A 22,776-nucleotide genomic window follows, 5' to 3' on the forward strand; every position below is an offset into this window, starting at 1 on the left:
CTTTCACCCAAACCCTCTCTGCCTACAATTGAATGCACCGGCATTTTTTTACTACAGTTTAATTGTGTGCGAGAACTGCTGTTACTGCAGTCTAATATTTCTCTAACCTCTCTGTATTTGTAAGAAAACCAAGCAGTGAATACAATGTCGTGTGTAAAAAAAAAAAAAAAGAAAGATATATATATATATATATATATATATATATATATATATATATATATATATATATATATATATATATTTATTTTTATTTTTTTTTTTTTTTTTTTTTATATGTGTACACCATGTAAGTCTTGATGCAGTCTGTGACTCATAATTGTTCTGTAATGTTTTGTGGCTGAAACATGAATTTCACTCACCTGAACAAATGTTCACTTAAAATTAAGTGTTTTGAGTGCATTAAAATTCATGAGCGCATTAAAAGATTCCCTCAGGCCACAGTAACGCATTTACAGTTAATAAACAAAGAGACCTTTGGACTTCAAATATAACTGACACTAAAATCACACCCAAACAATGTGAATTCTGTTTTCTTTTTCGAAATCTTTCATAAGGCTAACAGAGATTAATGTATAGGATCACGTTGCAATATGAAGTTTATAGAGCTACTCCACTGGGCCTCATAGAAGATCATAGCAGAGCAATTATTTATGAAACAACTACTCAACAAAATAGGAAGGGCATTCCTCGAGTGACCGCTTTCTTTAAACTGACAGATGAGAGTGTCTTGGTGAGCGTTACGGGTCCATTGTTGGAAACTGTTCAATAACACTAACAATGAGATTAGTCGCATTTGTGTGCGCATGAATAATTCACACCTCTGGGCTTTATTGACCATCACTTAAAGTATTATGAGACTATATCAGAACAGGGCTGTTCTCACCACAATAGTGAGAAATGCAAGAAAAATAGGTGGAGGGATCCTGCTGTGTAAAAAAAAACAAAAAACATCTCAGACCCCCAGCATGGATGTCCAGTATTCAGAAATCTGTTGATAATAAACACACAAAATTATTGTAGTTGAGGGTTTAAAATTAACTAGGGCTTGGGGCTAAAATGCAATAAAGTAGTGACTTCATTTTTGTATTCTGTTTTCTAACATTTAGTATTAATTTCTCTTAATATTCTGTTCTAGTAATAGGTTTAGCACAGAGGAATCCAGCAACACTTGCAGTGAAAACCTTTATTAGACTTAAAATGAATAACATTAACATGAGAAAAAAAAAAAAAAAAAGAACATGTTATCCAAATTTAAAGAACAAAATTATAGGGAAGACTGGTTAAATAATGTGGTTAAAAAAACAGAATCAATATGCCAGGAAATATATTTGGCTCCTACAAAATGTCTAGGCCCAACCCGGACCTGATTTTTTGTACTACTTCAAAAACTATTAATATTCAAGATATGATAAAAAATAAAATAAAAAACACTGGTATGTCCTTCAAAGTGATTCGACTTTGAAGGATACATTCAAAAATATTCCAATGATTACCTATAAAAGGGCCAAAAACATAGCAAATAGAGTTGTAAAAGCCTGTCCATCAAAGGAAACTTCATTTAATACTCTTACAGGTCAAATTACAACAGGTAATTTTAAATGTGGCAATTGTAATAACTGTCAATTTACTAAAAATATGATATTTTTCAATCATCCTATAAATTATATACGTATAGACATATAAAGTTTTATAACATGTAAAACTAGAAATATTATCTATATTATTCAATGTCCATGTAAGAAGCTTTATGTTGGATAAACATGTCGCCCTTTAAAGGAGTGAATGACAGAAAATAGAAGCGCAATAAAAAGGAATGATAAAAACAGTCCTGTTGCAAGGCACTTTAATGAATCTAATCATTATCTCATTATCTAACCATTATCATCCTTTTTCTTTTTGGATATTGAACATGTAAATCTGAGTACGAGAGGTGGGCATATTGAACTTATGAGGAAAAAGAAAGAAACTTTTAGGATTTTTGACTTTAGAAGTGTATTTCCAAGAGGAATGAATGAAGATTTTTCTTTGAAAGAATTTTTACAATAATTGTACAATAATTTTTGTATCATGATGGTTCTTATGTTGTTGATTTCTGATGTTTTTATGTTTGGTGTTGAAAAATTGTGTCTGGATTTTACATATATATATATATATATATATATATATATATATATATACATCTATAATTTTAATATGGTCATTTGTGAGGTGTACTAGTGAATCTATTTGATACACCATTTTGACACTGTGATTAGTAGAGTGTCTTGACTGATTGAATGATTGAGGTAATGCATGTCCCAAATTAACCTAATAATTAGCAGGGATTCAATTCCAGAGCCCAATATAATTGGTTGATTAAGTGTGCTTTCATTGGTCAGAGCTGTTTTAAATGAGCATGTCGTGTATTTTTATCTTAACTCTGTTGAAGGCCTACGTGCTGAAATGTGTTGGTTAATGTTATTAATTTTAAGTCTAATAAAGGTTTCCACTGCAAGTGATGCTGGATTCCTCTGTGCCATTCCTGTTGTTTCTATCCATGCACCTTGTGAGTGGGTAAAGTAGTGCCAGATCTACTTCTACACTAGTAATAGGTTTAGACTTGATAGAAGGCAGTAGTTAACAGATATCAAGCATTGTTGAATGGGAAACTGATATTACATTAAGTGGTTTCTGGTTTTTGACAAAATATGTTTGAAAAATGCATGGTATCAAAAGTGGTCAACAATATTATGTTATATTGCAAGATACAATTTAATACAATTTGCAGGTCACAAATTCTACAAAATTTAAAAGAAAAAAAAATTGCTGGTTTTCTGTCATAATATATTTGTATGTTAGGCACAATTTTGTCACACTTATTGAATAAAGCATGTTTGTGTGTAATTCACTTTCATTTCTTTTCCATACAATGGAAAGGGAAACTTATTTTCCATAGAAAGTGAATGGTGCCTGTAGCCAGGGCTATAGGATGGTAATTTGGGCCCCCTGACTGTACATTGCTCTGGGCCCTTTTCTTATTAAAAGAAATATAGTTTAGAATTTGTTGTGGGGCCCCTAGAATCATTGCCACCTTTCAAATCACTAGTGATAGCTACAGTCAGGGCTAATGTTCCCAAAGGGGTATGGAACAACATGTGGGTGAGTAAATTATGACAATTGTCATTTCCAGGTGAATTATAATAAAAAAAGTGCTTTAGTGTTTCAAACACGGCCAGAAGCTTTCCCCAATTTTTTTTGCTGTTGACTAAAAGTGACTGAACGTCCTCTTCCTTATCCAGATGTCCACAGACTGGGCAATATAGGGCGATACAGCACATAAAAGCAACAAAATGATAAAGCAAGTTAAATTAATTGCTATGGGGGAATTCTTTTGACTTCACTGTGTTGGACACATTCAGCACGCTAACAGCAACTGCACCACCAACAATTTGAAGTTTCTCTTTCAAAGCACCTGGATGTGTTTTCCTAATGATACTGAAGAATGAGAGAGAAGAGGTGGAAGTCTCTAAGGCTCCAAAACACATTAGCCTCTGAGATGTTCCCTGTGGCCTTCTCTCTCACTCTTTCTCTTTGATTGTCCTTCCGCACATTGTTTGAGGAACCTGGGCTTGTTGCCATGAGGAAAAGAGGAGGTAATGACAAATGCTTTATAGATAGATAGGGGGGCGGGCAGACAGATAGCAATTCAAGAAGGGCAATATGGTCAGAATTGTTGTGGATAATGAAGTTCATCCTCAGTGAGGGACTGTGGCTTAATAATCTTTATAACATCATATGTTCTTTCATATTATCAAGGGGACGGTTCAAGAAACCGCCAGAGTCCAGCTTGTAAATTTGACTGTTGTGTGCAGCATCCATCTCTGCTATCTAAGTTCACATCTGTTTTATAGTCTGAATAAGCTTGTTACGAAACACTGAGGATCCAAAACAGACACAGACTCTCAACAAATCACGGCATATCCTGAAGTTAACTTTTAATGTCTCTTTGCAAGGAAAACAGACGGAGGACAGAGTAAAAAATGAGAAGAGACTGTGAGAAAAGAGATGCTGACTAAATGGACAAGGAATTTATTTCAAGATGTTGGTAACGCTTCAGAATAAGGTTTTACATGCAAGCGTTAGTTTATGCTTTAGGTATTATGAACTAACACTAAACATTATTGCACGGGAAATCAATCCCATTCTGCTAAACCTTTTTTCTTTTCCTGTAGCACAACTGAGCTTGCATGTGCAACTTTAGAGACACAGGTTCTGGTCCTGTAGAAACCAGGAAGTAGTTGGGTTTACATGAATGAAAAGTGTGTTTCGGAGGTTTTATTTTCACCTAAGGTGGCGTTTTTACCCCACCGATGGTTGGGTTTAATGTTGGGGTTTGGGTTGGGGGGTAGAGTTAGTAAAATATGCCTTCCTGTTGACTGTATTGCATCATTTACAACTAAAAATACAACCATTTTGGCGCCACCCTGTGGACATTTTGCCCGGAAACTGAAGCTCAAGCGTGACCATACTTTCAATAACACTTACAGCTTCAGCCACTGGGGGCAGTGATTTGAATTTAATTTGATTACATCATTTGCAATGCTTCATGGGTTTGTAGTTCATTTTGTTTGATTTTCAAGTACTTTTTTGCTTCAAATCAAAGTTTGTAATGTTGTGATTCACCACTTTGTGAAATCCTTATGGAAAACATTTATAGGAAAAATACTGCCGGAAACAAGATGGCTGAAAAATTGGATGGACAATGTTGCGGTCTATTAGTTTCTGGTCGTTACATCACGTCTTAATGTTTATCAGAGACTCATGCCGTGGGTTTTACATTATGTTAAGCTCTGTACAACTGTTTTGTAATGCAAGAACACAGTTTATGTGAACACATCTAATTTGTGTCTTGTGGACTTGACCCAAAAACAACACAATTATTCAGGGTTTCCTTAAAGGTACACTCAGTAATTCTTTTCCTCATTTAAAAAAGTTTTACTTCTAAAGAAATGATTAGTAATTTTGAAAGATATGTTTGAAATCATGACCACTCATATGAGATGAATAGTTCAGTCAAATCAGTAACTTTATAAAAGTTATTTTATTCTACATGGAGCAGGGGAATCTCATGGGGCAGCCATGTTAGCATCACATGACTAGCTGAATACTACTCAATCACAGTAACTGCCCTGTTATTGGACACTTTCATACATGGATTAAATGAATCCTGGCTTACTGTAGATAGTGAATTTATACAATGGCACTGGTAACTGAAAACTACTGTTTGAATGAAGCATCCAGGCCACTAGGTGTCAGTGTAAGCCATACTTCGACATACTTAAACAAAATAAAAATAAAAATACTGTGTGCACCTTTAAAACCATCCAGTCAACTAGTCATTCATACAATCCACTGACTAATCAATTTTGAAAATCTGAAGTTTTAGTAAAAGTGATAGTGATACACAGGCTAACTTTGAGAGGGAATGTTTTTTACTTTTACATACGATCCCCTTCCTGTGATTAATAATAGTATGATCCAGTAGTGTATTTCCCTTCATTTGTTCTATAAATGTTTCATCAACTGAGTTATCACTAACGGGAGCCTGAAAACACCCTCATATCATATGCTTCATTTTAATTATCTTTCTGTGTATAAAAGCTCCAACCACAAACAAAACTGAACCAATGCAAACACTTAACACTTCTTTTCTTCTCAAGAAGCTGAATCTACTTTTTTTCTATCAATTCAGAAACTCATTAACCTTTCCGGGTTAAATTACAATGAAACATATTGCCGACAAAACACTGAACTACTCTTCTCTCAAACAAGCATGCAAGCATCCAATTACAACAGCCCCTCTACGATGTACCCCAGTCGAGCATCGGATGAAGTTTTTGATTACACAATTAACCTCCCCTTGATGAACTGGCAGATGTTTATTTCTGCACCCAAACCGATATTTTAAGATAATTACAAGCCAAATAATGTTTTGTGGGGTCATTTTAAAGAACTCCAACATAACAGATCACTGTAATTACAGCAAGTGGGACAGGATAGCCCAAAATGGCAAGAGTCAAAGATCCAAATCCTGCAGGTCGCAGCCACACCTGGTATGATGACCTCCAGGCGCAGTGGGTACGTTACCTATAAAGTTAATAAAGATCATATTGAGTAAAATGTACAACAGGTAACTCTTACTGAGAAGGAGAGCTGCAGCAGAGGGGAAATTTAGTAAATGATCAAGTGCATCTTTGAAGGATTAATTCTTCCATAAATTACAATTTTGTCAATGTTTTACTATACTAGGTAAACTTCCAGCCTACCTCTGTACCCTTTTCTGTCTCAGCATTGGTAATTATCAACTGTGCTCTTCCAAGTGGTTGCATTTTAATGTACCACGGGTTGTGACAGATCTGGGGAAAACTGAATTTTCCTACTATGCGATAATCTACAGAAAGATCTAAAATTAAACTTATATCCATTGATGAATTTAAGCGCATCATAAAGAATATGGTGAAGGAGGCATGTGACTGTCTTTCGTGAGAGACCACTGTGTTTAAATAGCTGTTCATGTTGATGTTTATATGTTACTTTTTAATATGTTGTGAGTTTGTATGGCTGCTACCTTGGCCAGGTCTCTCTTGTAAAAGATTTTTGATCTCAATGGGACTTCCTGGTAAAATAAAGGTAAAATAAATAAAAAATGTCGCTCCAAACCCCATCCATTCATCCATTTTCTTTCGCTTATCAGGGTTGTTGTGGCAGCAGACTCATCAGGACAGCCCATACTTACTTTTTTTCCGGCCACATCCTCCAGCACTTCCTTGGGGATCCCAAGGTGTTCCCAGGCCAGCCAAGAGATATAATCTCTCTTCTCAGTTGGACATGCCCGGAACACCTCCCTAGGAAGGTGCCCAGGAGGCATCCTGACCAGATGCCCGAAACCACATCAAACTGGCTCCTTTCAACATGGAGGAGCAGCGGCTCTACTCCAAGCTCTCCTGTCTGAGCTTCACACCTTATCTCTTAGGGTGAACCCAGCTACCCTGCAAAGTAAGCTTATTTCATCCGCTTGAAATGGTGATCTTATTCTTTCAGTTACTACCCAAAGCTCATGACCATGGGTAAGGGTAGGAACATAGATCGACTGGTAAATTGAAAGCTTTGCATCCAGATCCACCCCATTCACCACCACGGTTTGGTACAATGACTGTATTACTGCTGCCGCTGTACCAATCTGCCTATCAATCCACCTTCCAATCTCATACTCCAGTTTACTCACTCATGAACAAAAGTCAAGACCCTGAGATAATTAAACTCCTCCACTTGGGGATGCAGCTCATTCCGTAACCCAGAGGGGAAAATCCACCCTTTCCCAACAGAGAACCATAGCTTCAGAATTGGAGGTGTTGTATCCCACTCTATCCCAAGTCTTCTGAAGCCATTCAATGTGTGATGATCAGAACAAAATGTACGTTTTTTTTTTCACTATCAATAAAAGTGCTGAAATTAAATTTGGTGGCTACGTCGATAACATCAAACCTCATTGAATCTTGCGACATGACGTCACGATGTTTGATCAAGTGGTGTGTTAAGAAAAAATGAGTTTTGGTGTTATCAGCGTGGCTGCCATATTTGATTTCAGCTCTTTATCAATTATTTGATTTGAGAGCAAATAATTACTTAAATTTCATCCTGTTTATCACACAAAGTAATTGAATGGCTTCAGAATACTTGGAATATAGTTTACGAGTCGTATCAATTAATTTCACTGTGGTTTTATTTTATTTATTTTTTCCCTTTTTGTCCATATAAACCCTGTGAAGAATTTATTCTTATTTTGTGTTCCTTGGAAAAAAGAAAGTCATATGAGTTTGGAACATACCTGCCAACACTCCCAATTTGTTTTATTGAAGAACAGAAGGCTCAATGTAAATGTTCAATAAGATGTACAAAATTACACAGATCCAACAATGTATGAATACAACCACTGAGTCATAAAGACAAGAAGTACAGGTGAAGGAAAAATAAATAAATCATTAAAATAAAAAAAAAATAAAAAAAACACAAAATACATTCCCCAATGTTGGCAGGTATGGTTTGGAATGACATGAGGGTGTATAATCACTCATTTTCATTTATTAGTGAAATGTTCCTTTAATTGAAAGCACATTAGTTGAATTTGGTTTGCATGGCCTAAAATAACTCTGGCTATGTAACTGGCACACATTATGAATAAATCAGTTCAGGTTTATTCAAATACACTCACATGTACACTTGTACACTAATCCAAACCAATCAACAGCTGTAAGTCTGAGCAGCTTCATTATTTCCAAATGATTTGCAACATTGACGTAAACTGTGTGCTCCGTGAGGAAGGGATGGGGCAAAAATTGGAACGCTTCATTGTAATAAATAAGAAAATGAAACTGGATGCATTAAAATGCCGGAGCCTCTAAGTAATTTCATTTCTCTGCGTGGATGTAATATCTTGATTTTTTCAGCACTGTTCTGGAATATGAGATGGGATGTGGGACTAAAATGAAACTGAGCTAAATTTGAAAATATCAGATTTAATCTATCTGTTGGGAGAGAGGCGATGTCAGATTTGAAAGTAGTGCTGATGGAGCACAGGGTCACGGGGGATGTACTCTGAGACGGTTGTGTCAAACCATAAGTTGACATGCAGTGAGGAAACATTGTGATTATTCCATCATCAGCGGAGTCGTCGTTTACATTCTACATCTTAACCATACAATTAAGATGATTGTTAGACATGCCCACACACTCCCCTGCCATTGTGACACAAGCAAACAGCCATTGTTCCATCACCAATGATGCAGTCATTAATAGTGTTTACTAAGTATGAGCTAAGGCTCTGATTTGAACACACCCCTAATCCTAAGTATTACATTTTGCATGTAACTTGCCCCGTACCATTTGTGCTATGGACATGAACAGTGTCCCAAATCATGCAGATTTGTTGAGGGGAGGTGTGTTATTACTTGTCTAAGCGATTGGACTTATGAATATTCAATAGACTAGCATTGTCAGAGAGACCAGAATATCATAGAGACATGAGGGTAGGCTCTTTTGACTTGGGGCCAGTAAACAACCACCTAGCAATCACCCAGAAAACCCTAGCAACCAGACAGTAATGTCCTGGCAACCACCTGCAATACCCTAACACTGTAGCAGTGACTTTTCCTGGGGCAAGTATCACTCACATTTTCTTAAAGGAATAGTTCACCCAAAAATGAAAATTCTTTCATAATTTACTCACCCTCTTGCCTTCCCAGATTTGTATGACTTTCTATCTTCTGCTGAACACAAACAAAGATTTTTAGAAGAATATCTCAGCTCTGTTGTACCTTACAATGCAAGTGAATGGTGACCAGACATTTGAAGCACCAAAAATCATATAAAGGCCACATAAAAGTAATCCATATGACTCCAGCGGGTTTAATCCATATCTTCAGAAGTGATATTATAGGTGTGGCAGAGAAACAGATCAAAATTTAAGTAATTATTTACTGTAGATCTCCACTTCACTTTAAAAACTGTGAAAAGTGAAAGTGGAGAATTATAGTAAAATATAAATAAATAAATAAATAATATTTTTTTATATATTATTTGAATAAAAATAAAATAATAAAAGACAAAGGTTAATGTCTTTTATGAGGCAATGAATTAACTCATCCCACGAAGCATTAAATTATGATATAATAGTAAATGATGATTAAATATAAAACTGTTAACTAAGCCATTGATTAAAATAGTAAAAAAAATAAAAAAATAAAGTATATACAAATATATAAGTTGTTGGAGAGTGTAGCTACACTTGAATCAATTAAAGAAATCACAGTGCTCATGGGAGTGGTCGGTTGGTGATGTGCTACAGAATTTTGTCATAATTCCCGTTTCCATGGTTACAATGTCCAATCTCTGATTGTTGGATCACTTTTCAGTATTGTGTAGTTCTTGGGGGGAACTTCTGCTATTAAACTTTTTTCTTTTCTCTTTTTTTAAGTTGAAATCATGCTGACTTATCTTTTCTACAGAAGCATCAGAGTCAGAGCTCTCGGTAGGTCTTGTGTTGAATAGTTTATCAATAAAAATCTTTATCTGTATGGAGATTAATTTTAAAAATATTTGCAATTTATGCTGCATTCACGTGCTATCAGAATGATCCTATTTCCCACTTCTGAAGTCATAATTACACATATGTCACATTCATGCATTCATGCTTTGTTGTAGGAGAATAGGAAACATGGAGGACGCCAAATTCTTTCTTATATATTTCTTGGGAAACTCTTATTTTGACAGTGTAATACATGTTAGTCAGCTTGGTGACCATAATTGAATTTTGTTTAAATAAATGCAATTTTCTCTGTGTAAAACATTTACAATATGCATCAAATGGTTTCTCATTTACATAAACAAATATTACTGAAATGGCAAGCTATAACATGCATTTAGAAAAAAATATATAAATCTATCATTCACTACAGAAATCATACTCTCTTCTGCCATATTGAAAGATTTTGGCAACTCGAGAAACACGCATCAAATTTATCTTTGAGTTTCTTAGTCATATTTAAGACTTGAGGGGGCGTTCATGTGCAACTTCTGATTTGCATATATACGATCATTGCGAATGCAAATGCAGCATAAGCAGACACTTTTAGTAAATGCAACTTACAGTGCATACAAGATTTTTATTTTAATCAGTTTACCTGGGAATCAAACCAATTATTTTGACTGTTAACGCCATGCTCTTACAGTTTAGCTATATGTATGGGATTTTTATGTTCACAATAGCATCATCTTGCTCTGTTGAAGTTCAGAGTGTCTCCCTCTACCTATTTTATTTTATTTATTTGTTTTGCCCCATTGTTCATACTACATAACTTACATCTTCATGTGTTTTCCTTCTCATTGCCTTCCAATTTTCAGAGCTATTGCAAACATTATGGTTCTTAAGGTAAATGGCTCCATGAATCAGTCATCTAATTGGTCATCTAATTGTCCAATCTGTCCTTAAGATACAGTAGATCTATAAGGTCTTTAATAGGTGGACATAAGAAATGAATAAGAGACATATAGGAAGTGTTCTAAGACAATCTTAGCAAGACGTGCAACTTTTTAACGTGTTTTTGGCTTCTGCAACCTTAAACATGACTCCACCATTACCCCTAATCACCAGTGTTGGGTAACGTTAGTTTTAAAAGTAACTCATTAGAATATTGCGTTACTCCTTAAAAAAGTAACTTAATTAATTATTTTTTTTTAATCATTTTATTTATTTATTTATTTATGGAAAGTAGAGCGTTACTTTACTTTTGCATTTTTTTCTCACAGCCACTTTCTCTTCTGCTATGCTATGCATTCCAAAGGAATAAGCCATGCGTTCCATACAAGAGTCTTTACAGGTCATGCTAGCTACTGTACAACACTCATGTCAAAACAACATAGTAAACAAACAGATATTTAGAAAGTAGGTCTTCACGTCAAATAAAGAATCAATACCATGAATATGCATTATTTGTTTTTCCAATATGTAAACCAATATGAATAATGAAGAATAACCACTGTCTTACCTAAAGCAGCAAAGTTCAACACTTGAACATGCATCATATATTTCATCATATGCATTGGCAATGCCAGCGTCAACTTGAGATGTTCTTCAGTCAGGATAGAATTCAGTGGGGAATGCCAGTCTAACATGTTCAAGAGATAAGTCTGATGAATAAATGAATATTTTTCACTTAAGTCAACTCAGTACATGCTTGTTTTGAGTTGATCCACTGTGCGTACAGATGCCACAACTTCAAAGGCATATGATGATACAACTTGAATGGAATCATTTTTAATGATATCAAAATGTCATAAAAATTGTTTGTTTCATGAATCAAACTGCTTGTTTATTATAAAACAAAAATGTACAATCTTTTTAGAAACAAAGACTCCCCCTTCTCTGCATACACAATCGATGTAGAATGTTGCTTGGAGTCACTGATGCAGATTCAGCTTTTCTCATCCCATTCTCACAGTCACAGGGAGATGTAACACGGAGCAGTTGAGCTACATAAGACAGTGAATTGAGCGAGTATTTCACCCTGTGTATCATGTCGTGGCCAGTGGAAGACTAGTCTTATAATCCCCCTGCCTAAACGCATTTACTGATTTTTTTAATGCAGTGTGTATTAACACATGAATCAACTGCGTTTCACTCAACCGAATGTTGACCTCATATTACTGTAAAAAATGAAATGTGCATGCATGTTAGTGAGTTGATTGACAGGTGATGTCTGTATCTAAAAGGTGATTGGCTCTTTTACCTGCAAGGTGGGACTTCTTTTCTACATTCATTGACCGTTGGGTGCAAGAGCTTCTTTGTTGGGTGTTCCAGTTTCTCTCATTCATTTAAATAGAAGTGACTCGTCTCTCTCTGCTAAATAGTATCTGGACTTACACTCTATATAACAACGTCAATCATGCACTACATCTCCTCCCCGAAGTTTGCACGTTCATTCCTGATTTCTTGCAATACAGGGACAGTAGACGTGTACAAAAGCAACGCGTTACTTTATTTAAAAAGTAACTCAGATATTATGGTCTAAAATAAAACATATTGCGTTACTTTACTCGTTTCTCAAAAAAGTATTCTGATTACATAACGTGCATTACTTGTATCACTTTACCCCCAACACTGCTAATCACCATGCCTGAACTCTCGCCAAATAACCATCATTACTATCCATAATGACCAAGACAGCACAGTTTCCTCAATTAGTAAGACCTGACCTTGTCCATCCGAGCATCCTTGACTTCTCTCCCCCTTTTCAGTTTTTTCTCTATGTTGTTTTGATGAGTCACAACCACAAGAAAGAGAAGAACTCGCTCGCTCTCTCTTTTGTCTCTCTTCCTCCCATCTCATTTAGAAACAGCTACGCTTCACTCCCCACACCAAGTCCCATAGGCAATTTATGGAATGTAGGCCAAAATGAAATATGGCCTCAATAAAATTCCCCCAACACTTCAAATGCACATTGGCAATAAAACCTGTACAAGTGTATACATGGCAGGGCACTAAACAGCATGTTAGTTGGTCGAGTGTGTTATTAGGAGCTAGCCAAAGGAGGGTTTTCTCTCCCGCTGGTCCTGGGTCAGCACTATGAAGCTGTTGCTGCAACAAACACTGACGCTGGTTGGATAAAGCTAACCTGAAAGCAGTGGAACATATTGGCGAACTAGATGCTCAAACAGAGCAGTTATATGCCACTAATTCAAAGGGATTTAGGATGGTACAATGCAATACCGCTATTGAATCAGCAGTGCGAAACATACAACATGGTGTCACATATTCCCTGTTTTTTATATTTACTTTTATGTTGAAATTCTTGTTTAGTTCCTGTTTCCTGTTAGTTTGTAGTCCTTTTGTAGTTTCATTTTATGATTGGTTTTCCCCTGATTGTTTCCACAGGTGTTCCTCTTTCCTTGTTTGCCCCTGTGTATTTAAGCCCTTGTTTTCCCTGTTTCTCTTGTCAGTCTTCACTTGTATTGTCATGTTCTGCACTGGGTTCCCTGAGTTTTGTTTTCATTTTTATTCTGAGTTACTTGGTTCATCTTTTGTTTCTATTAAAGATGCTGCATTTAGATCCTCCATTCTCTCCCAACTTGTTACACATGGCCAGTGAATTACTCTTATGAGGAGATCTTTTAAATCTTCAGCACAAAACACACACAATGTGACCAGTATAGTCCAATTCCTAAAGTAATGACTCTCATGAGCATTTCTTTTGAATCTACAGCTTGAAACAGAGCACGACCAGTATAGTCAGATTCCCCTCAAACTAGTGACCGGTTTGCGGCAATTCTTTTGAATCTGAGAAATATGAATCAAAACAGGAATCGTTAACTTTATGATTCCCATCCCAAACACAATTCAACAAAATTAGTATTTGCTGGTAAGACAACAATACAAGATTAGTAGACGGCAGTAACAACAAAAATGCAATACAATTAGTATTGCATGTTGTTAAAGTATTGTTAGTATTAAATGTTGTTAAAAATGGTACTGGAACATCCTTATGATGTTATTAGTATTCAATAAAATGATAGTTCTCACAATGTTAGTAGAAAATGTTCTTAGTACATATTGCTCGTATCCTTTAACGTAGATGTCTTTTTTGTGAGGGTAAAAACTGAAAATAGGTTTTCAAGGAAGTTTCAAGATTTCAGAAATGTTATGCTAACCTAAACAGTGTTCTACCCACGTAAAAGGCGTGGTCATACCTTTGAACTGTGAAATTGCTTGGGGGGGGCTGTCATCTCAATGGGAATCCGCAGGTTTGTGAATTTTGCGCGATGGACTTTCCCCTCATGGATTTCATTCGGCTGAAATGCTGCGCAGCCAAAGCATTCTTGTTTCCAAAGCCCATTGCATAAGGGTGTCCAATCAATACTGCTCAGGCAGCAGAACTGCATCCAGAGCATTGATACAGTCCAGTGAGTGTGTGTGCATGCCTGTGTAACAGAAAGACATAGATGTTACAGTTTTGTTTCTATTGACTTTAGATGGTATTTCACAGGCATTTTAGAAACTTTTTCTATTCTGTGTTTCTCAGAAGTAAAAAGGCAAAAAGGTCAGAAGTCAAGCATGAGATTGGCAAATATATAATGCTTATTCTTCTCAGAGAAGACAATTTGACAGTGTTTGCAACTGATAAGAAGCACCAAAGCCAGACCATGAGGTAAGAAGAGCTTAAGTGGATTTCTTTAAGAGCTGTAAAGGTATTAATCTAGGCACAACAAAGATAGACTGCAATGCTGGAATTCATTTTCATATTTCAAGACTGTAAAGACTCAAAAATGTGGTGATGAACAAAAACAGGGCCGTGGACCACTTTCAGAATTTATATTTTTAAGTGTCTTCTAAGTTCTCGATTTAGGTGTACAGTACCATTCAGATGAAAACTTTAGTGTGTGTGTTTTGCTGTCTTGAAGAAAGGTGGAGCACATAACATTATTTGTTTTTGAAATTATGTTACAAAAGCTGAACTTTATAAAGATGTCTGGACAACAAAGGAAGATAAAAAAAATAGGACATAAAGTATATTTAACATCATATTTGTTCTGATTGGCTGTCATTGTGTTTGCTTTCAGGGTGGACTGACAAGTTACGTGTCATGTTGCGCCTAGTTACGACACGTAATGCTGCCATTTCATGATAAAGATGCCATTGTGAGTCTGTTTCTTGATAGTAAAGTCTGTTCTTGGGCTTCTCAGTAAGGACATCAGTAATTGACATGTACAAACAGGCATGTACCCAACAAATAATTATTAGGAGAGAATAATAATAAAAATAAAAAAAATCAGAACTCTTTTTTTTCTAGGTTTAACATCCATAGTAATCTACATTTATGCATTTGGCAGACGATTTTATCCAAAGCAGCTTACAGTGCACTTATTACAGGGACAATCCCCCTAGAGCAACCTGGAGTTAAGTGCCTTGCTCAAGGACAAAATGTTGGTGGCTGTGGGGGCCAAACCAGCAACCTTCTGCTTACCAGGTCTGTGCTTAGTTTAGCCCACTACGCCACCACCACTCATAATCTGTTTAAGTTGAAAACACTCTCCATAACAGCACACTTTGTAAAACCATGATGTTAGGAAACTGAAACTAGAGTTTTCAAACTTAACTTAGTGGACGTGGCCTTAGTTACCATTGTGACTTTATAACAACTGCATACCATTCTATATACAGTACAGTATTTTAAAAAAAAATGAAATGTATAATTGATATTTAGACAGCTTATTAGGTGGGATTTTTTTCTCATTTCTAACAGTGTTTTCCTCCATATGACTAATTGCTGCCCTGAGCATTTGCCCTTCGGCATGCAGCTCATCAACTATTATCAGGCATGCAGCAGTGTGTGACCGCACTCCTCCACAGTTCCCTGTTAGCCACTGTAATGACAGTGGTCAGGACAATTTAGCATGTATTATAGAGATTTTCTCACCATAATAAGGGATCATAACCTTAAAGATCCTGTAAATGCTGGTCTCGCACATGCCACATTATGATCAAACATTTTAAATTATATATATATATATATATACACCATTAATCGGCTATCGGCCTGTTTTCCCACCTTAGTTATCGGTATCGGCAATACCCACTATCAGTCGACTTCTAGTCTTTACCTATAAAATATACATATACATTGGCAGCCAAAAATTTGGAATAATGTACAGATTTTGCTCTTATGGAAAGAAATTGGTACTTTTATTCACCAAAGTGGTATTCAACTGATCACAATGTATAGTCAGGACATTAATAACATGAAAAATTACTATTACAATTTGATTTTTTTTTTCAGAACTTCTTAAACTACTTCAAAGAGTTCTCATCAAAAAATCCTCCACGTGCAGCAATGACAGCTTTGCAGATCCTTGGCATTCTAGTTTGTCCAGATACTCAGGTGACATTTCACCCCACGCTTCCTGTAGCACTTGCCATAGATGTGGCTGTCTTGTTGGGCACTTCTCACGCACCTTACAGTCTAGCTGATCCCACAAAAGCTCAATGGGGTTAAGATCCATAACACTCTTTTCCAATTATCTGTTGTCCAATGTCTGTGTTTCTTTGCCCACTCTAACCTTTTCTTTTTGATTTTCTGTTTCAAAAGTGGCTTTTTCTTTGCAATTATTCCCATAAAGCCTGCACCCCTGAGTCTTCTTTTTACTGTTGTACATGAAACTTGTGTTGAGCAGGTAGAATTCAATGAAGCTGTCAGCTGAGGACATGTGAGGCATCTATTTCTCAAACTAGAGATTCTGATGTACTTACCCTCTTGTTTAGTTGTACATCTGGCCTTCCACATCTCTTTCTGTCCTTGTTAGAGCCAGTTATCCTTTGTCTTTGAAGACTGTAGTGTACACCTTTGTATGAAATCTTCCGTTTTTTGGCAATGTCAAGCATTGTATAGCCTTCATTCCTCAAAACAATGATCGACTGACGAGTTTCTAGAGAAAGCTGTTTCTTTTTTGCCATTTTTGGCCTAATATTGACCTTAAGACATGGCAGTCTATTGCATACTGTGGCATCTCAAAAACAAACACAAAGACAATGTTAAGCTACATTTAATGAACCAAATAGCTTTCAGCTGTGTTTTATATAATGGCAAGTGATCTTCTAGTACCAAATTAGCAATTTAGCATGATTATTCAAGGATAAGGTGTTGGAGTAATGGCTGCTGGAAATGGGGCCTGTCTAGATTTGATCAAAATGACTTTTTTCAAATAGTGATGGTGCTGTTTTTACATCAGTAATGTCCTGACTATACTTTGTGTTCAGTTGAATGCCACTTTGGTGAATTAAAGTACCAATTTACTTCCAAAACAGCTAAATCTGTACATTATTTCCAAACTTTTGGCCGCCAGAGTATACATATAGCAGCTGCCTTCCACAAGAATCATGCCTCTGGATATACACCTGAATTTATATCTTATTTCACTTTTTTAAATTATTTCCATATTTCAATGGATTAAGCTCTTATTTCTTTCAGGTTGTTTACATTCCCAGTCCACTCGATTATAGGTGAATTATTATTATTATTATTATTATTATTTCTGTGACAATAGCAATACCAAATGGAATTCCACCAATGGTTTTAAACCAGATTCCCGAAACACTCCCACCATCTTCCAATGGTAGGACAAACAGATATTCTGGCCCCAAACTCATGCCGCTGGATGAGCCAAAGTCTGGGGCCTGGGCTGTTCAGGATGCTCACACAAACAATGTTTTGATAGTGCCTCAAAATTTACACTTTTCATAGAAATCAGCCTATAAATGGTTTACTTATAGTTTAAGCTGGGATAAGAGAAAGTTTTGTAACATAAAAAAAATATACACAGTTCAGCTTTAAGAACATACGACTCCAGTTCTTTCAGGTTCTTGTTTATGAAAGTGTTGGTTTTGCAGCTCTTCTTTTCTGGGGTGATTCCATGGAGAAATGACCCCTGGTGACCTTTAGGAGTCCTAAGTTGTAAGGAGATTTTTCCCACAATGCTGAATTGACATTTTCTTAGCGTTCCAAGGGAACTAGAAGACCTTGAGAGATTCAGTGTTGTGGCGTTCTGGGTCTTAACCTAGTTTTCTGAGGATGCAGGCGATTACGGGAGGATTGATGCATTACTTTGTCTAGAGGTCCAACTCTGTACCTGCACATAACACTTCTCGTACACATACAGAACATGCATAATGTTGACTATTAGGAATGCACCAAATATTTAGTCAAAAATGCTGTTTGTGATGTTTGGCCAAAAGAGAAATACCAAAAAGATAAAAGAAATCTGTACTTTTACTGATCCGATCAGTGAAACAGTGAAGAAAAAGCAGTGTACACATTAAATGATCCAGGTTTATGATTTTTTTTTTTTGGATGTAATTGGCAGCTGATTATATTATATTGTTCCAGAAAAGAACTAACATTTACCATTCATGAGATGCACACCCACTTTGAATCCACTCAGATTCATGTCTAGTTTAGGCTAGGTTATGAAAATGCTTCCTATTATTCAGATGCAGCAAACTGCCTACAGCAATAACTGTTCTAATTGTCATAAGTCTGTCTGTGAATAAAGAACAAAAGTAGATAGAAAAATAGACAGTGAGAGATTGTAAATAAACTGGCAAATAAATGTACATACGAACACATTCTATTAATTTTGATGTTTCCGCAGATGAGAAATATAAACAGCCTAAAACAACAGAAACTACAGGAAGTCATTTAATTGGTTCATCGGTTCATCTTATAAGATTTGTTAAAACATTTAGAGTGATGAGCTGTATATGTGATGACAAGTTTTATTTCTGCTTTGGGGCAAATCAAACAAGAATTTACTTCAATCATTATCATCAAGGAAATAAAAAATAATAAATACAAAAAATAAAATACATCAGCATGAAATTGTCACATAAAGTATAGTGTGTTCCAGTCATTTCACAAACCATATCTAAACGCACTTCCAAATTGCCTCTCTTGGAATAAAATACAATAGATCAAATAAACAGCTAAATTAACGTAACATGGTGGGAGGAAGCTGCTATTCAAGAGACTTGCAAAATTACTCCTAGTTTGTCCTTTGTGTGTAAGTGGCACAATTGTTTATGCATGATAATGAACTACCAGGTATAAAATAACCCCAAAACAACACATCAAAAGTACATTTCCTGGCAGACTCGAATGTACTGGAAATAAGAAGTTATCTGATCTTTGTAGAAACATACAAGACGCATAAAACACAGAAATATAATAAATCTGAATTAAAATTGCATTAATGCTCAGAGGCCCACTAAATAAGTAATACCTTTATTTTTTTGGAGACCTAATGCCTATTTTTCACTCAACAGGGGAAACTGGGGCTGGTTGTTACATGGGGAAGTTACAAATAGTATATCAGAGTAACATAAAAAATTCACAATGGATTAACAGTACAATTTTATTAGCCTCTGTAATGGCCAGTTTCACTGTAAAAAAAAAAAAAAAAAAAAAAAGGTCACAAGGTATTTCCTGGGCAAAAACAGTGTAAATGTTCAGTAGCTTCTTATGATACAGTATGTGCCTATCCCTGTATGGTACCCATTATATTCTAATGGTTGAATGTTTTTTCCCCCACTTGATTTTCTGACATAAAATACATCTAATAATTGTAGAAAGAAAGAAAGAGGAAATGTTGCCATAACTCAGTACCATATTGGAAATGGTCAGCATGTGTGCACTCTTTCCCTTTCCATAACATATTTCCATGTTCATATTTGTCTGAAAATAAATATACAAATCACAATTTTGTAATTAATGCATAAATGCAATTATATTATGGTAAACACTTTCAAATAAATTAATAAATGCAATAATATAATTGATGGCACTATCTATAAAAATTGCCAATGAGAAAATGCATTAGTGCAGTTGCCATATGGCAGCATAGGATTTTTTTCCAGTGTGGTACATGGCACATTTAATATTTTCTAAGATAAAGTTGGTCAGTAAACAACAACATCTAACAACAACATCATTTAACTTATCAAAGATGCAGCAAAAAAATAAAAATAACAATCATAACGTAGAAATTGAAAGAAACACCAAAATGTGTTTAATAGAGAAATTTGTGGACCATTTTAGCAGGTGTCTCAAGAGTCAAAATCAAATGTAATGTTGTTTAAAAACAGCTCATTGGTTACTTCAAAGACCGCCCTTTCATTTCCAACAATGCATTATGTCGTATTTTATTTATTTATTCTGAAAGATGAGAAAGTTAAATAAAATAAATTGTTCCTGTGGCTACACCATACCATTCTGTAACAGAACCAGAAGTTAGATCCATTTGCAGCTTTACTTGTAAAGTCACAGAGAATATACAAGAGGTCAGTATTCAAAATATACAGGAACATAGGCAAATCAAATAATCGTGGTCAAAAAACAGGCAGAGGGTTGAGGCAGGCAGAAAACAATCACAAGGAGTATATCCAGGAACAGATCAAAGTCAAAAGGCAGGCAGCAGTGAATCAGAATGATAATAACAGGCAGAAGTTCAAACACAGGCAGACTAATATGGAAAAATGCTCAGAAATGTTAGCCAGGGCAAAAACAAGACTTTGCACTGAACCTAGTGTTTGTAGTGCTTGAAATAGTCCATGAAATAAGGTACTGGTGTGTAGTAATCAGTCCCGCTGAGGATGATGGGAATCGTAGTTCGTGAGAAACAGTTAATACTCAGGTGACAGCGCTCTCTGGTGGTTATCGAGGGGAGCGTTCATAACAGAGACCCCCTCCTGCGCGTGAGCAGCTCCTGATGCGAGGAAGCACACGACGCCGGGGTCTTCCACGGGGTCTGGGGGCAGGTCTTTGTGGATGAGTCCTGTGGAATTCTGTTATGAGGTTGGGGTCAAGAATGTCCTCAGCACTGACCCAGGAACGCTCCTCCGGACCTCCTAGTCTACCAGATATTGAATTCCACGAATTTGATTGGTAAGCTTCCTCACCATCCATGATTATGGGGGGGGGGTTACAGTATTGTCCTCCACTTCCTCCCTTGGACCAACAGTAGGTTTGAGCAGCGAGACATGAAATGTGGGAGAAATACGATAGTTAGTGGGCAGTTGAAGACGGAATGATACGGGAGTGATTTGTCTTGTGATTTTGAAGGGACCAACATACCTGGGATTGAGCTTTCTGCAGGGCAGACGAAGGCGTAGGTCACGAGTGGAGAGCCAGACCCATTGTCCTGGTGTATATTGGGGACTCGGACGACGATGCCGATCTTCCTGCTCTTTCTGTATCCTCAAGGCATGCTGTTGATGGACATGTACATGGTTCCACACTTCCTCGCTCCGCCGGAGCCAGTCGTTGATGGCCAGTAGTTCCGTGGGCACTCCCGACCAGGGGAACAAGGGTGGTTGAAATCACAGCAAACATTGGAATAGAGTCATGCCTGTGGATGGTTTTTGTAGTGAGTTTTGGGCGTATTCTGCCCACAGTAGGTACCAGCTCCAGTTGTTTTGGTTTTGATGGCAATACATCCTGAGGAAACGAGTGATCTCTTGATTCAGACGTTTGGTCTGCCCATTGGATTGAGGGTGGTACACAGAGGTGAGGCTGATGTTGACATTTAATTGACGGAAGAAGGCCGTTCAGACCTGAGCAACGAATTGTGGACCTCGGTCGGATACAATGTCATCAGGTAACCAATAGAACTGAAACACTTGATGTAATAGATGTTCTGCTGTCTCGAAGGCTGTGGGGAGATTGGGAAGATGGATTAATTGACATGCCTTGAAGAAACGATCGATTACAGTTAAGATTGTGGTGTTACTTTGAGAGACTGGAAGATCGGTTATAAAGTCAATGGTGATGTGAGACCATGGGCGCTGCGGAATGGGAAGTGGTTGAAGCAGGCCTGCCGGTAGTAGTCAGGAAGATTTGGTTACTGCACAAGTGGGGCATTGGTTGACATAAGAAATGGTGTCTGCCTGCATGGTTCTCCACCAAAATTGTTTCCAGAGCAGATGGAGTGTAGTCGTGCTGCCCGTGTGCCCGGAGCTGGTGGCGGTATGGATCCTCCATAAAACCTTCTCCCGTAATGACTGTGGCACATAGGTTTTGCAATCGTGAGGAACCGGATCTTGAGACTGGGCCTGGTTAATCTCTGTCATGATGTCCCATTGGACTAGTGCAATGATTAGAGATGTGGGGATTATGGGTTCTGATTCTGAGCTTCAAATTGACGTAAGAGGGCGTCAACTTTAACATTCTTATTTCCAGGGTGATATGTGATTTTGAAGTCAAAACGTGTAAAAAATAGTGCCCACCTGGCCTGCCGTGGATTCACTCTCTTTGCTGAGTGCAGATATTCAAGGTTCCGATGATCTGTCAGCACAAGAAATGGATGCTTTGCCCCCTCCAACCAATGTCGGCATTCCTCCAGGGCTGCTTTCATGGCGAGTAATTCTCGGTTCCCCACATCGTAGTTTTGTTCTGCCGTGGAGAGTTTTCGGGAATTGTGAAAGAATGGCTCCAATCCCGGTGTTCGAGGCCTCCACCTCGACTACGAATGGACAGTCTGGATTAGGATAATGCAGAATGGGAGCGGAGGTAATGCGGGCTTTGAGATCCTTGAAGGCTTGTAATGCTGATGCAGACCAACATAATTTGGTGCCCCCTCCTCTCTGCATGGATGTAAGGGGTGCAGCAATCATGCTGAAATTCCTGATGAACTGTCAAT

Source organism: Myxocyprinus asiaticus, chromosome 26, assembly GCF_019703515.2.
Source record: "Myxocyprinus asiaticus isolate MX2 ecotype Aquarium Trade chromosome 26, UBuf_Myxa_2, whole genome shotgun sequence".
Classification (NCBI taxonomy): domain Eukaryota; kingdom Metazoa; phylum Chordata; class Actinopteri; order Cypriniformes; family Catostomidae; genus Myxocyprinus; species Myxocyprinus asiaticus.